Source organism: Oncorhynchus masou, chromosome 6 (genome assembly GCF_036934945.1).
Source record: "Oncorhynchus masou masou isolate Uvic2021 chromosome 6, UVic_Omas_1.1, whole genome shotgun sequence".
Lineage (NCBI taxonomy): Eukaryota > Metazoa > Chordata > Actinopteri > Salmoniformes > Salmonidae > Oncorhynchus > Oncorhynchus masou.
The window spans coordinates 8,573,948-8,587,440 of record NC_088217.1 but is presented as its reverse complement, the minus strand read 5'-3'; the positions used below and the strand labels follow the sequence as shown (position 1 = coordinate 8,587,440).

The 13,493-nt window shown below is 41.0% G+C and overlaps 1 pseudogene; it reads left to right on the top strand.

Annotated features, from left to right (window-relative positions):
- The first annotated feature begins 1,264 nt into the window (after window positions 1-1,264).
- LOC135541326 (dystroglycan 1-like) overlaps window positions 1,265-13,493 on the top strand; it is a 90,238-nt pseudogene continuing 78,009 nt past the window's right edge.

Below are 13,493 nucleotides of genomic sequence, written 5' to 3'. Positions count from 1 at the left end.
CGATACTGTAACTAGAATGTTAAAAAAATACAGGCTCTATCTTCAATTACATTACATTATAATGTAATCTAGAATAAGAAAATGAATTACCACAGTGTATCACTATGGTATAGCACACCCAGTAGCCTATGTCAAACTACAGGTAGCACCCAGCTGTATGGTATGCATCACACTATGAAAATCTAGTTCAGAGAACATACCAAATCATTGCAGATTGCATTGTATAACTTTGAACCACATACGGAGTTCTTGACGCTCTCAAAGAATTCCCATCAGACACCTGAAAATATTCATTTTTACTGTATAGTCCTCACATGTGCTAATCAATGTCCACTGGCTACACATTAATAACACAGCCTAGCTAGCAAGAAACACATCACAGCACCAAAACAAATAGACAGCAGATAAAATCTAAGTTTATTTTTGTTGTGTACACAGATTTGCAGATGCTATGCCTGGTCTATTCAATTCAATTATATTCTACTCTATTTTGTTTTAGGCTATTCTAAGCTAATCATGTTCGTGTGTGGGTCACTGTGGTAGCTTTCTGGAATTATATGCATATTTCTCAATAATTATTTTCCAATGGGCTGTATGTGGACAATTTAACGCAATTTGTATTGAATTCAAAACAAAATCAATTTAGTTGAGAATGTAAACATTATATTTTAGAGTGGGTAAGGTAATGGATGTTGATATCAAAAACCAAACAATTGAAAGCAAAATGTATAGAATTGTAAAAAAAAAAAAAAAAAAACATGACATCAAAAGAAAACCCCAAATAATTGTAAGCAAATCATTTAAAAGCGAGAGCAAAACTCGTATGAAAATCTATTCAATAGGATTGGTTGCTGGGAAAATTTAACCGAAAACGATTTTTTCATTATGTAACAGTTGTCACGGAGTTTTGCTTTCGCTTTACAATGATTTGCTTAAGGGTTATTGGGTTTTGCTTTTGATGTCTTATTTTTGTTTAGAATTCTATAAATTTTGCTTAAAATTGTTTGGTTTTTGATTTCAACGTCCATTACTTCACCCGCTCGAAAATATAATGTTTACATTCTCAACTTTATTTGTCATGTTCACGATTTATTTTATTTTGAATTTAATACATATGGCGTGAAATTGACCCCATACACACTGAATTTGAGAAGGTTGAAAATAAATGAAGAGAGAATGTGGGGGCGGAGTAATTCGAGGCGCTGCCTCCCTCCCTCCCTCTTCAGACCGGGGGACGGGAATTCATTCCTACAGGCTCTCTTCTCAGACAGAGCTCAAAGACCTAGCTGGCAGACACTTAGTGTGCGCATCGGGGAGAGAGAGCGGGCTAAATGGGTGTAATTATACCTCTCTAGTTGATCCGGAAGGTTGTTTTTGCCACCTAGCTCGTCATGTGATTGCCCCTGGCTTCATTAGTTGTTTTTTTTGTAAACTTGATTTCCTTCCCAGCAGTAGCCTACATACCATCGCAGAGAAGCCAAGTAGGACTTGTAATCTAATACCAGTGGCGCGTTTTTTAGTAGGTTAGGGCTGTTGCTTTCCCAAAAGGTGGTGGACCCGACACAAGCTTCGTGTGGAGACTGTCACTTTAACTCAAGGTCTAAGGAAAAGGCAACAGCCGAACGCAAGTAGACACCTTTGCTTTTTTAGTCGGAGACGTCCCGAGAAGGAGTGTCTCACTCCCAAACCAGTCTGTTCCCGTAGTGATCTTTTCAATCCCGCTACAAAGAAGAGGATTTCAAGGAATATAATACATGCGCAGATTAAAAGGTCAGTTCCCGATATAAGGGCTTTATATTTTTTAAATCTCTTATATTGTCTTCTATGTGACATTCGATTCTTGGATCTACTGATCGAGTCTGCCTGCTCCGTCAGTGAAAGTGTTCAATTTCAGGATAAAAAGAAATTCAAGGAGATGGAGAGAGTGATAATTATTCCCCTCCCCTCTATGTATACAAATATGAGGGTACGGGCAACACACGACTGCGTTGGATATATATATATATATATACACACACACACACGCCATTTAGCTCGCCAAACGAGCATGGATCGGGCAAGAGTCTCAGTGTAGCGAGCTACTTCGTGCCATTAGCTACAGAATGGCAAACTTGCCAAAGTCATGACCAGAGATCTGGCTCGCGATCCAGCGCTGGCCGAGCTGGGTCCTCCGCGGCAGCGAGCTAATCATTCCGAGCCTTCTGCCTGCTGCTCAGCTAGCTTCTATTTCAGACTTGTTTTGCCCCTTTGCAGCTGCCGGTGTTAGTCAAGTCGCTGCTGGTCGTTTCCTGGCTTTCAAAACGGGACTAAAAACAGGTGCATTGCAAGTAGATATGTGGTGACTGTTCGATATGGTGTTCGCTAGCTAATAACATGAATTGACTTTCTTTATTTCACCTAATATCATGGGTTTCGTGCAGTGCTTGACTTGGACAGGAGCTCACAGGAGCTTGAGTACTGGCACCTACAATGTTCTACTGCTTGAGCTCCTGTTCCTCGAATAGAATATTAGCTCAAATGTATTGTGGAGCTCCTGCGCGTAAATATAAACAGTACCGGCACCCAAAATGAGTACCGGAACCTATTGTAGTCCAAATCAGGCACTGGTTTCGTGGGTGAATTGGCTAGTTATTGTTTTTTAAAGCTATTGACATCACTTGCAAGGAATGTACAGAGAGATCTGCAAGGGCTGGCTATAGCGATAACTGTGTTATGTCAACATTATTACAATGGTTTGCTACTTTGCAGGGCCTGCCTTGCAAATGATCTGAGGTTTTGTTGTTGTTTAATAGTTTATTAGGTCACATTCCAGTCACCAGAACGTATCTAATGTTGGATAGGCTGGGTCTGTAGACGTATGGCTTATTTTCTCTTCTAGGTAGAACATATAGATGAGTTTTGTTGAATAAAGCCTACTGGTTGATGTTACCCAATGTTGTTACACGGTTACCTCTGACTTGCTGAAAACATGATTTATCTAGCTAGATCCAATTCCACATTATGACAGGCTAGTGGGAGCCAGTAGGTATTTCTTTCATGTAGGTTTACAGCTGTTACATTGGCTTGCCTTGCGTTACGCGAGAGCGAGCCCCTTTTGAAACCACCCAATTTAGTAACATTGTATCAAAAAAGGACAATATATCTTATTACGTTCATCACCGCTCTGCAACGTCATACCGCAATGTTACAATGTAGTGCAATTATCTCGCTACAGCTTGGCTATACTGTTTGATATACAGGGAACATAACACTGGTGTATAATTGATTCAATGGTAAACGTGTGTTGTAATGTTACCGTGGGATGTATTTTAATATTTTACTCACGTACCAGTTCTCCATGGAGACGTTTGAAACCTTCCAGTTGGGGGATATCTATATTATTTCTATTGACCAAACGCAAAATGCTTTCTCTCAGTCTGAGGCTGAACGTACAGAAGAGAAACATTTATGGAGGATATCAAATACACGTTCATTCTGTTTTTATTTTTTTTACTATTTTTAAATATTGTCTTGATAACCTCACCCTGTTGTAAGTGGATAAACTATCATTTGTTTGCTTTTTGAGGCATTGGTGTGGGAGCGTAGGCTGCTATTTTTAGGTTCCTTCTCAGAAGTGTCCCCCCCCCCCCCAAGGTGCACTTAAACACTTAGGAAGAGCAATTGATTTGTGTTTTCACTGAACCCAATAGACACCCAGTAGATCCGTGTGTGTTTGTTTAGTGTTCTGATTCATGAGGGAATCATTCACATTTTATCATAGCTATTTAGGTACTGTTTACGTCCATCAACCTTGGCAACTTGCCTGCTCGGAGTGGCATTGCATTCTGAAGCCTAAACTGTTTCTAATAATGAACAACAATGGTCCATATCGAGAGACGAGGTTTATACAATTATGCCTCAGCGTGTCCTATTTTCAAAAGTGTTGTTTGAAAAAAAATTGGTTTGTGGCTCTCTACTTTCGGTGGTTTCACTATTGGAGCCTTATATATATATATATATATATATATATATATATATATATATATATATATATATATATACATATATAAAATGATTTGGCTTGGCCAATCATTTCTATGCCTTCACTATTTCATGAAGCAACAGTGCGGTAGTTTTGTTCTGTAATTAAACAATCCTTAAGTGCTTATAGTATAAACATGGAATTCCTTCTGGAAACTGAACACAATATATGCATCCCTAATGAAGCCCTATTACCTATGTAGTGCAATACACCCTTAGAAAAACAATTTGCAATCTAGAACCGAAAAGGGTTCTTTTGGCTGTCTCCATAGGAGAACCCTTTGAAGATCCCTTTTTGGTTCCCAGGAGAGCTCTTTTGGGTTCCATGTAAAAAAAAACTTTCACAGAGGGTTCTACATGGAACCCAAAGGGATTGTACCTGGAACCAAAAAGGGTTATCCTATGGCGATAGTCGAAGAACCCCTTTTGAAAATGTTTTTTTTTTCTAGGAGTGTACTTTCGACCAGGGCTCATAGAGGGCTCATAGATTGCTCTGGTCAAAAGTAGTGCACAATGTATGAGGGAATAGGTTGCCGTTTGGGTTGTAGAAACGTCATGTTTGCACACAGCATAGACTAGTAATATAGTAGTACCACCTCTCCATGACCCTAATACATCATGTAGTAATATAGTAGTACCACCTCTCCATGACCCTAATACATCATGTAGTAATATAGTAGTACCACCTCTCCATGACCCTAATACATCATGTAGTAATATAGTAGTACCACCTCTCCATGACCCTACTACATCATGTAGTACCACCTCTCCATGACCCTAATACATCATGTAGTATTATAGTAGTACCACCTCTCCATGACCCTAATACATCATGTAGTACCACCTCTCCATGACCCTAATACATCATGTAGTAATATAGTAGTACCACCTCTCCATGACCCTACTACATCATGTAGTACCACCTCTCCATGACCCTAATACATCATGTAGTAATATAGTAGTACCACCTCTCCATGACCCTAATACATCATGTAGTAATATAGTAGTACCACCTCTCCATGACCCTAATACATCATGTAGTAATATAGTAGTACCACCTCTCCGTGACCCTAATACATCATGTAGTAATATAGTAGTACCACCTCTCCATTAGTCTAATACATCATGTAGTAATATAGTAGTACCACCTCTCCGTGACCCTAATACATCATGTAGTACCACCTCTCCGTGACCCTAATACATCATGTAGTAATATAGTAGTACCACCTCTCCATGACCCTAATACATCATGTAGTAATATTTTAGTACCACCTCTCCATGACCCTAATACATCATGTAGTAATATAGTAGTACCACCTCTCCATGACCCTAATACATCATGTAGTAATATAGTAGTACCACCTCTCCGTGACCCTAATACATCATGTAGTAATATAGTAGTACCACCTCTCCATTAGTCTAATACATCATGTAGTAATATAGTAGTACCACCTCTCCGTGACCCTAATACATCATGTAGTACCACCTCTCCGTGACCCTAATACATCATGTAGTAATATAGTAGTACCACCTCTCCATGACCCTAATACATCATGTAGTAATATTTTAGTACCACCTCTCCATGACCCTAATACATCATGTAGTAATATAGTAGTACCACCTCTCCATGACCCTAATACATCATGTAGTAATATAGTAGTACCACCTCTCCGTGACCCTAATACATCATGTAGTAATATAGTAGTACCACCTCTCCATGACCCTAATACATCATGTAGTAATATAGTAGTACCACCTCTCCATGACCCTAATAGATCATGTAGTATTATAGTAGTACCACTTCTCCATGACCCTAATACATCATGTAGTAATATAGTAGTACCACCTCTCCATGACCCTAATACATCATGTAGTACCACCTCTCCATGACCCTAATACATCATGTAGTACCACCTCTCCATGACCCTAATAGATCATGTAGTATTATAGTAGTACCACCTCTCCATGACCCTAATACATCATGTAGTAATATAGTAGTACCACCTCTCATGACCCTAATACATCATGTAGTAATATAGTAGTACCACCTCTCCATGACCCTAATACATCATGTAGTATTATAGTAGTACCACCTCTCCGTGACCCCAGTACATCATGTAGTAATATAGTAGTACCACCTCTCCATTAGTCTAATACATCATGTAGTAATATAGTAGTACCACCTCTCCGTGACCCCAGTACATCATGTAGTAATATAGTAGTACCACCTCTCCATTAGCCTAATACATCATGTAGTAATATAGTAGTACCACCTCTCCGTGACCCTAATACATCATGTAGTAATATAGTAGTACCACCTCTCCATTAGTCTAATACATCATGTAGTAATATAGTAGTACCACCTCTCCGTGACCCTAATACATCATGTAGTACCACCTCTCCGTGACCCTAATACATCATGTAGTAATATAGTAGTACCACCTCTCCATGACCCTAATACATCATGTAGTAATATAGTAGTACCACCTCTCCATGACCCTAATACATCATGTAGTAATATAGTAGTACCACCTCTCCGTGACCCTAATACATCATGTAGTACCACCTCTCCGTGACCCTAATACATCATGTAGTAATATAGTAGTACCACCTCTCCATGACCCTAATACATCATGTAGTAATATTTTAGTACCACCTCTCCATGACCCTAATACATCATGTAGTAATATAGTAGTACCACCTCTCCATGACCCTAATACATCATGTAGTAATATAGTAGTACCACCTCTCCGTGACCCTAATACATCATGTAGTAATATAGTAGTACCACCTCTCCATTAGTCTAATACATCATGTAGTAATATAGTAGTACCACCTCTCCGTGACCCTAATACATCATGTAGTACCACCTCTCCATTAGTCTAATACATCATGTAGTAATATAGTAGTACCACCTCTCCATGACCCTAATACATCATGTAGTAATATAGTAGTACCACCTCTCCGTGACCCCAGTACATCATGTAGTAATATAGTAGTACCACCTCTCCATTAGCCTAATACATCATGTAGTAATATAGTAGTACCACCTCTCCGTGACCCTAATACATCATGTAGTAATATAGTAGTACCACCTCTCCATTAGTCTAATACATCATGTAGTAATATAGTAGTACCACCTCTCCGTGACCCTAATACATCATGTAGTACCACCTCTCCGTGACCCTAATACATCATGTAGTAATATAGTAGTACCACCTCTCCATGACCCTAATACATCATGTAGTAATATAGTAGTACCACCTCTCCATGACCCTAATACATCATGTAGTAATATAGTAGTACCACCTCTCCGTGACCCTAATACATCATGTAGTAATATAGTAGTACCACCTCTCCATGACCCTAATACATCATGTAGTAATATAGTAGTACCACCTCTCCATGACCCTAATACATCATGTAGTAATATAGTAGTACCACCTCTCCGTGACCCTAATACATCATGTAGTAATATAGTAGTACCACCTCTCCATTAGTCTAATACATCATGTAGTAATATAGTAGTACCACCTCTCCGTGACCCTAATACATCATGTAGTAATATAGTAGTACCACCTCTCCATGACCCTAATACATCATGTAGTAATATTTTAGTACCACCTCTCCATGACCCTAATACATCATGTAGTAATATAGTAGTACCACCTCTCCATGACCCTAATACATCATGTAGTAATATAGTAGTACCACCTCTCCGTGACCCTAATACATCATGTAGTAATATAGTAGTACCACCTCTCCATTAGTCTAATACATCATGTAGTAATATAGTAGTACCACCTCTCCGTGACCCTAATACATCATGTAGTACCACCTCTCCGTGACCCTAATACATCATGTAGTAATATAGTAGTACCACCTCTCCATGACCCTAATACATCATGTAGTAATATTTTAGTACCACCTCTCCATGACCCTAATACATCATGTAGTAATATAGTAGTACCACCTCTCCATGACCCTAATACATCATGTAGTAATATAGTAGTACCGCCTCTCCGTGACCCTAATACATCATGTAGTAATATAGTAGTACCACCTCTCCATGACCCTAATACATCATGTAGTAATATAGTAGTACCACCTCTCCATGACCCTAATAGATCATGTAGTATTATAGTAGTACCACCTCTCCATGACCCTAATACATCATGTAGTAATATAGTAGTACCACCTCTCCATGACCCTAATACATCATGTAGTACCACCTCTCCATGACCCTAATAGATCATGTAGTATTATAGTAGTACCACCTCTCCATGACCCTAATACATCATGTAGTAATATAGTAGTACCACCTCTCATGACCCTAATACATCATGTAGTAATATAGTAGTACCACCTCTCCATGACCCTAATACATCATGTAGTATTATAGTAGTACCACCTCTCCGTGACCCCAGTACATCATGTAGTAATATAGTAGTACCACCTCTCCATTAGTCTAATACATCATGTAGTAATATAGTAGTACCACCTCTCCGTGACCCCAGTACATCATGTAGTAATATAGTAGTACCACCTCTCCATTAGCCTAATACATCATGTAGTAATATAGTAGTACCACCTCTCCGTGACCCTAATACATCATGTAGTAATATAGTAGTACCACCTCTCCATTAGTCTAATACATCATGTAGTAATATAGTAGTACCACCTCTCCGTGACCCTAATACATCATGTAGTACCACCTCTCCGTGACCCTAATACATCATGTAGTAATATAGTAGTACCACCTCTCCATGACCCTAATACATCATGTAGTAATATAGTAGTACCACCTCTCCATGACCCTAATACATCATGTAGTAATATAGTAGTACCACCTCTCCGTGACCCTAATACATCATGTAGTAATATAGTAGTACCACCTCTCCATGACCCTAATACATCATGTAGTAATATAGTAGTACCACCTCTCCATGACCCTAATACATCATGTAGTAATATAGTAGTACCACCTCTCCGTGACCCTAATACATCATGTAGTACCACCTCTCCGTGACCCTAATACATCATGTAGTAATATAGTAGTACCACCTCTCCATGACCCTAATACATCATGTAGTAATATTTTAGTACCACCTCTCCATGACCCTAATACATCATGTAGTAATATAGTAGTACCACCTCTCCATGACCCTAATACATCATGTAGTAATATAGTAGTACCACCTCTCCGTGACTCTAATACATCATGTAGTAATATAGTAGTACCACCTCTCCATGACCCTAATACATCATGTAGTAATATAGTAGTACCACCTCTCCATGACCCTAATACATCATGTAGTAATATAGTAGTACCACCTCTCCGTGACCCTAATACATCATGTAGTAATATAGTAGTACCACCTCTCCATGACCCTAATACATCATGTAGTAATATAGTAGTACCACCTCTCCATGACCATAATACATCATGTAGTAATATAGTAGTGCCACCTCTCCGTGACCCTAATACATCATGTAGTAACACCTCTCCGTGACCCTAATACATCATGTAGTAATATAGTAGTACCACCTCTCCATGACCCTAATACATCATGTAGTAATATAGTAGTACCACCTCTCCATGACCCTAATACATCATGTAGTAATATAGTAGTACCACCTCTCTGTGACCCTAATACATCATGTAGTAATATAGTAGTACCACCTCTCCGTGACCCTAATACATCATGTAGTACCACCTCTCCGTGACCCTAATACATCATGATGTTACTACATTAGGGTCATGGAGAGGTGGTACTACATGATGTATTAGGGTCATGGAGAGGTGGTACTACTATATTACTACATGATGTAGTAATATAGTAGTACCACCTCTCCATGACCCTAATACATCATGTAGTACCACCTCTCCATGACCCTAATGTAGTAACATCATGTAGTATTATAGTAGTACCACCTCTCCATGACCCTAATACATCATGTAGTATTATAGTAGTACCACCTCTCCTTTAGCCTAATACATCATGAAGGTGTTTGTCATGTTCACACGATTATAATGACAGAGTACTTCCATAGACCCTTCGGTTCAGTGTTGATTCATAATTACCGTGCTCTCAGGTGAACCTTGTCACATGATAAGTGTTTTGAACTCTCTCTGTTTGTGTACATGTGTGTGTACGTCTGTGTGTCTGTGTGTTTGTGTGTTTGTGTGTGTCATTGTGTAACGATGAATACACATACTCACACTCCAGACACTCAGGACCCTGGTCTAAAGTAGTGCACTATAAAGGGAATAGGGTGCCAGAGTCCTACTGACCCTGGTCTAAAGTAGTGCACTATAAAGGGAATAGGGTGCCAGAGTCCTACTGACCCTGGTCTAAAGTAGTGCACTATAAAGGGAATAGGGTGCCAGAGTCCTATTGACCCTGGTCTAAAGTAGCACACTATAAAGGGAATAGGGTGCCAGAGTCCTATTGATCCTGGTCTAAAGTAGTGCACTATAAAGGGAATAGGGTGCCAGAGTCCTACTGACCCTGGTCTAAAGTAGTGCACTATAAAGGGAATAGGGTGCCAGAGTCCTATTGACCCTGGTCTAAAGTAGTGCACTATAAAGTGAATAGGGTGCCAGAGTCCTACTGACCCTGGTCTAAAGTAGTGCACTATAAAGGGAATAGGGTGCCAGAGTCCTACTGACCCTGGTCTAAAGTAGTGCACTATAAAGGGAATAGGGTGCCAGAGTCCTACTGACCCTGGTCTAAAGTAGTGCACTATAAAGGGAATAGGGTGCCAGAGTCCTATTGACCCTGGTCTAAAGTAGTGCACTATAAAGAGAATAGCGTGCCAGAATCCTATTGACCCTGGTCTAAAGTAGTGCACTATAAAGGAAATAGGGTGCCATAGTCCTATTGACCCTGGTCTAAAGTAGTGCACTATAAAGGGAATAGGGTGCCAGAGTCCTACTGACCCTGGTCTAAAGTAGTGCACTATAAAGGGAATAGGGTGCCAGAGTCCTATTGACCCTGGTCTAAAGTAGCGCACTATAAAGGGAATAGGGTGCCAGAGTCCTTCTGACCCTGGTCTAAAGTAGTGCACTATAAAGGGAGTAGGGTGCCAGAGTCCTACTGACCCTGGTCTAAAGTAGTGCACTATAAAGGGAATAGGGTGCCATAGTCCTACTGACCCTGGTCTAAAGTAGTGCACTATAAAGGGAATAGGGTGCCAGAGTCCTACCGCCCTGGGGTCTAAAGTAGTGCACTATAAAGGGAATAGGGTGCCAGAGTCCTACTGACCCTGGTCTAAAGTAGTGCACTATAAAGGGAATAGGGTGCCAGAGTCCTACTGACCCTGGTCTAAAGTAGTGCACTATAAAGGGAATAGGGTGCCATAGTCCTACTGACCCTGGTCTAAAGTAGTGCACTATAAAGGGAATAGGGTGCCAGAGTCCTATTGATCCTGGTCTAAAGTAGTGCACTATAAAGGGAATAGGGTGCCAGAGTCCTACTGACCCTGGTCTAAAGTAGTGCACTATAAAGGGAATAGGGTGCCAGAGTCCTACTGACCCTGGTCTAAAGTAGTGCACTATAAAGGGAATAGGGTGCCATAGTCCTACTGACCCTGGTCTAAAGTAGTGCACTATAAAGGGAATAGGGTGCCATAGTCCTACTGACCCTGGTCTAAAGTAGTGCACTATAAAGGGAATAGGGTGCCAGAGTCCTATTGACCCTGGTCTAAAGTAGTGCACTATAAAGGGAATAGGGTGCCATAGTCCTACTGACCCTGGTCTAAAGTAGTGCACTATAAAGGGAATAGGGTGCCAGAGTCCTATTGACCCTGGTCTAAAGTAGTGCACTATAAAGGGAATAGGGTGCCAGAGTCCTACTGACCCTGGTCTAAAGTAGTGCACTATAAAGGGAATAAGGTGCCAGAGTCCTATTGACCCTGGTCTAAAGTAGTGCACTATAAAGGGAATAGGGTGCCAGAGTCCTATTGACCCTTGTCTAAAGTAGTGCACTATAAAGGGAATAGGGTGCCAGAGTCCTATTGACCCTGGTCTAAAGTAGTGCACTATAAAGGGAATAGGGTGCCAGAGTCCTACTGATCCTGGTCTAAAGTAGTGCACTATAAAGGGAATAGGGTGCCAAGTAGCACACTATAAAGGGAATAGGGTGCCAGAGTCCTACTGACCCTGGTCTAAAGTAGTGCACTATAAAGGGAATAGGGTGCCAGAGTCCTACTGACCCTGGTCTAAAGTAGTGCACTATAAAGGGAATAGGGTGCCAGAGTCCTATTGACCCTGGTCTAAAGTAGTGCACTATAAAGGGAATAGGGTGCCATAGTCCTACTGACCCTGGTCTAAAGTAGTGCACTATAAAGGGAATAGGGTGCCAGAGTCCTACTGACCCTGGTCTAAAGTAGTGCACTATAAAGGGAATAGGGTGCCAGAGTCCTACTGACCCTGGTCTAAAGTCGTGCACTATAAAGGGAATAGGGTGCCAGAGTCCTATTGATCCTGGTCTAAAGTAGTGCACTATAAAGGGAATAGGGTGCCAGAGTCCTACTGACCCTGGTCTAAAGTAGTGCACTATAAAGGGAATAGGGTGCCATAGTCCTACTGACCCTGGTCTAAAGTAGTGCACTATAAAGGGAATAGGGTGCCAGAGTCCTACTGACCCTGGTCTAAAGTAGTGCACTATAAAGGGAATAGGGTGCCAGAGTCCTATTGACCCTGGTCTAAAGTAGTGCACTATAAAGGGAATAGGGTGCCATAGTCCTACTGACCCTGGTCTAAAGTAGTGCACTATAAAGGGAATAGGGTGCCAGAGTCCTATTGACCCTGGTCTAAAGTAGTGCACTATAAAGGGAATAGGGTGCCAGAGTCCTACTGACCCTGGTCTAAAGTAGTGCACTATAAAGGGAATAAGGTGCCAGAGTCCTATTGACCCTGGTCTAAAGTAGTGCACTATAAAGGGAATAGGGTGCCAGAGTCCTATTGACCCTTGTCTAAAGTAGTGCACTATAAAGGGAATAGGGTGCCAGAGTCCTATTGACCCTGGTCTAAAGTAGTGCACTATAAAGGGAATAGGGTGCCAGAGTCCTACTGATCCTGGTCTAAAGTAGTGCACTATAAAGGGAATAGGGTGCCAAGTAGCACACTATAAAGGGAATAGGGTGCCAGAGTCCTACTGACCCTGGTCTAAAGTAGTGCACTATAAAGGGAATAGGGTGCCAGAGTCCTACTGACCCTGGTCTAAAGTAGTGCACTATAAAGGGAATAGGGTGCCAGAGTCCTATTGACCCTGGTCTAAAGTAGTGCACTATAAAGGGAATAGGGTGCCATACTCCTACTGACCCTGGTCTAAAGTAGTGCACTATAAAGGGAATAGGGTGCCAGAGTCCTACTGACCCTGGTCTAAAGTAGTGCACTATAAAGGGAATAGGGTGCCAGAGTCCTACTGACCCTGGTCTAAAGTCGTGCACTATAAAGGGAATAGGGT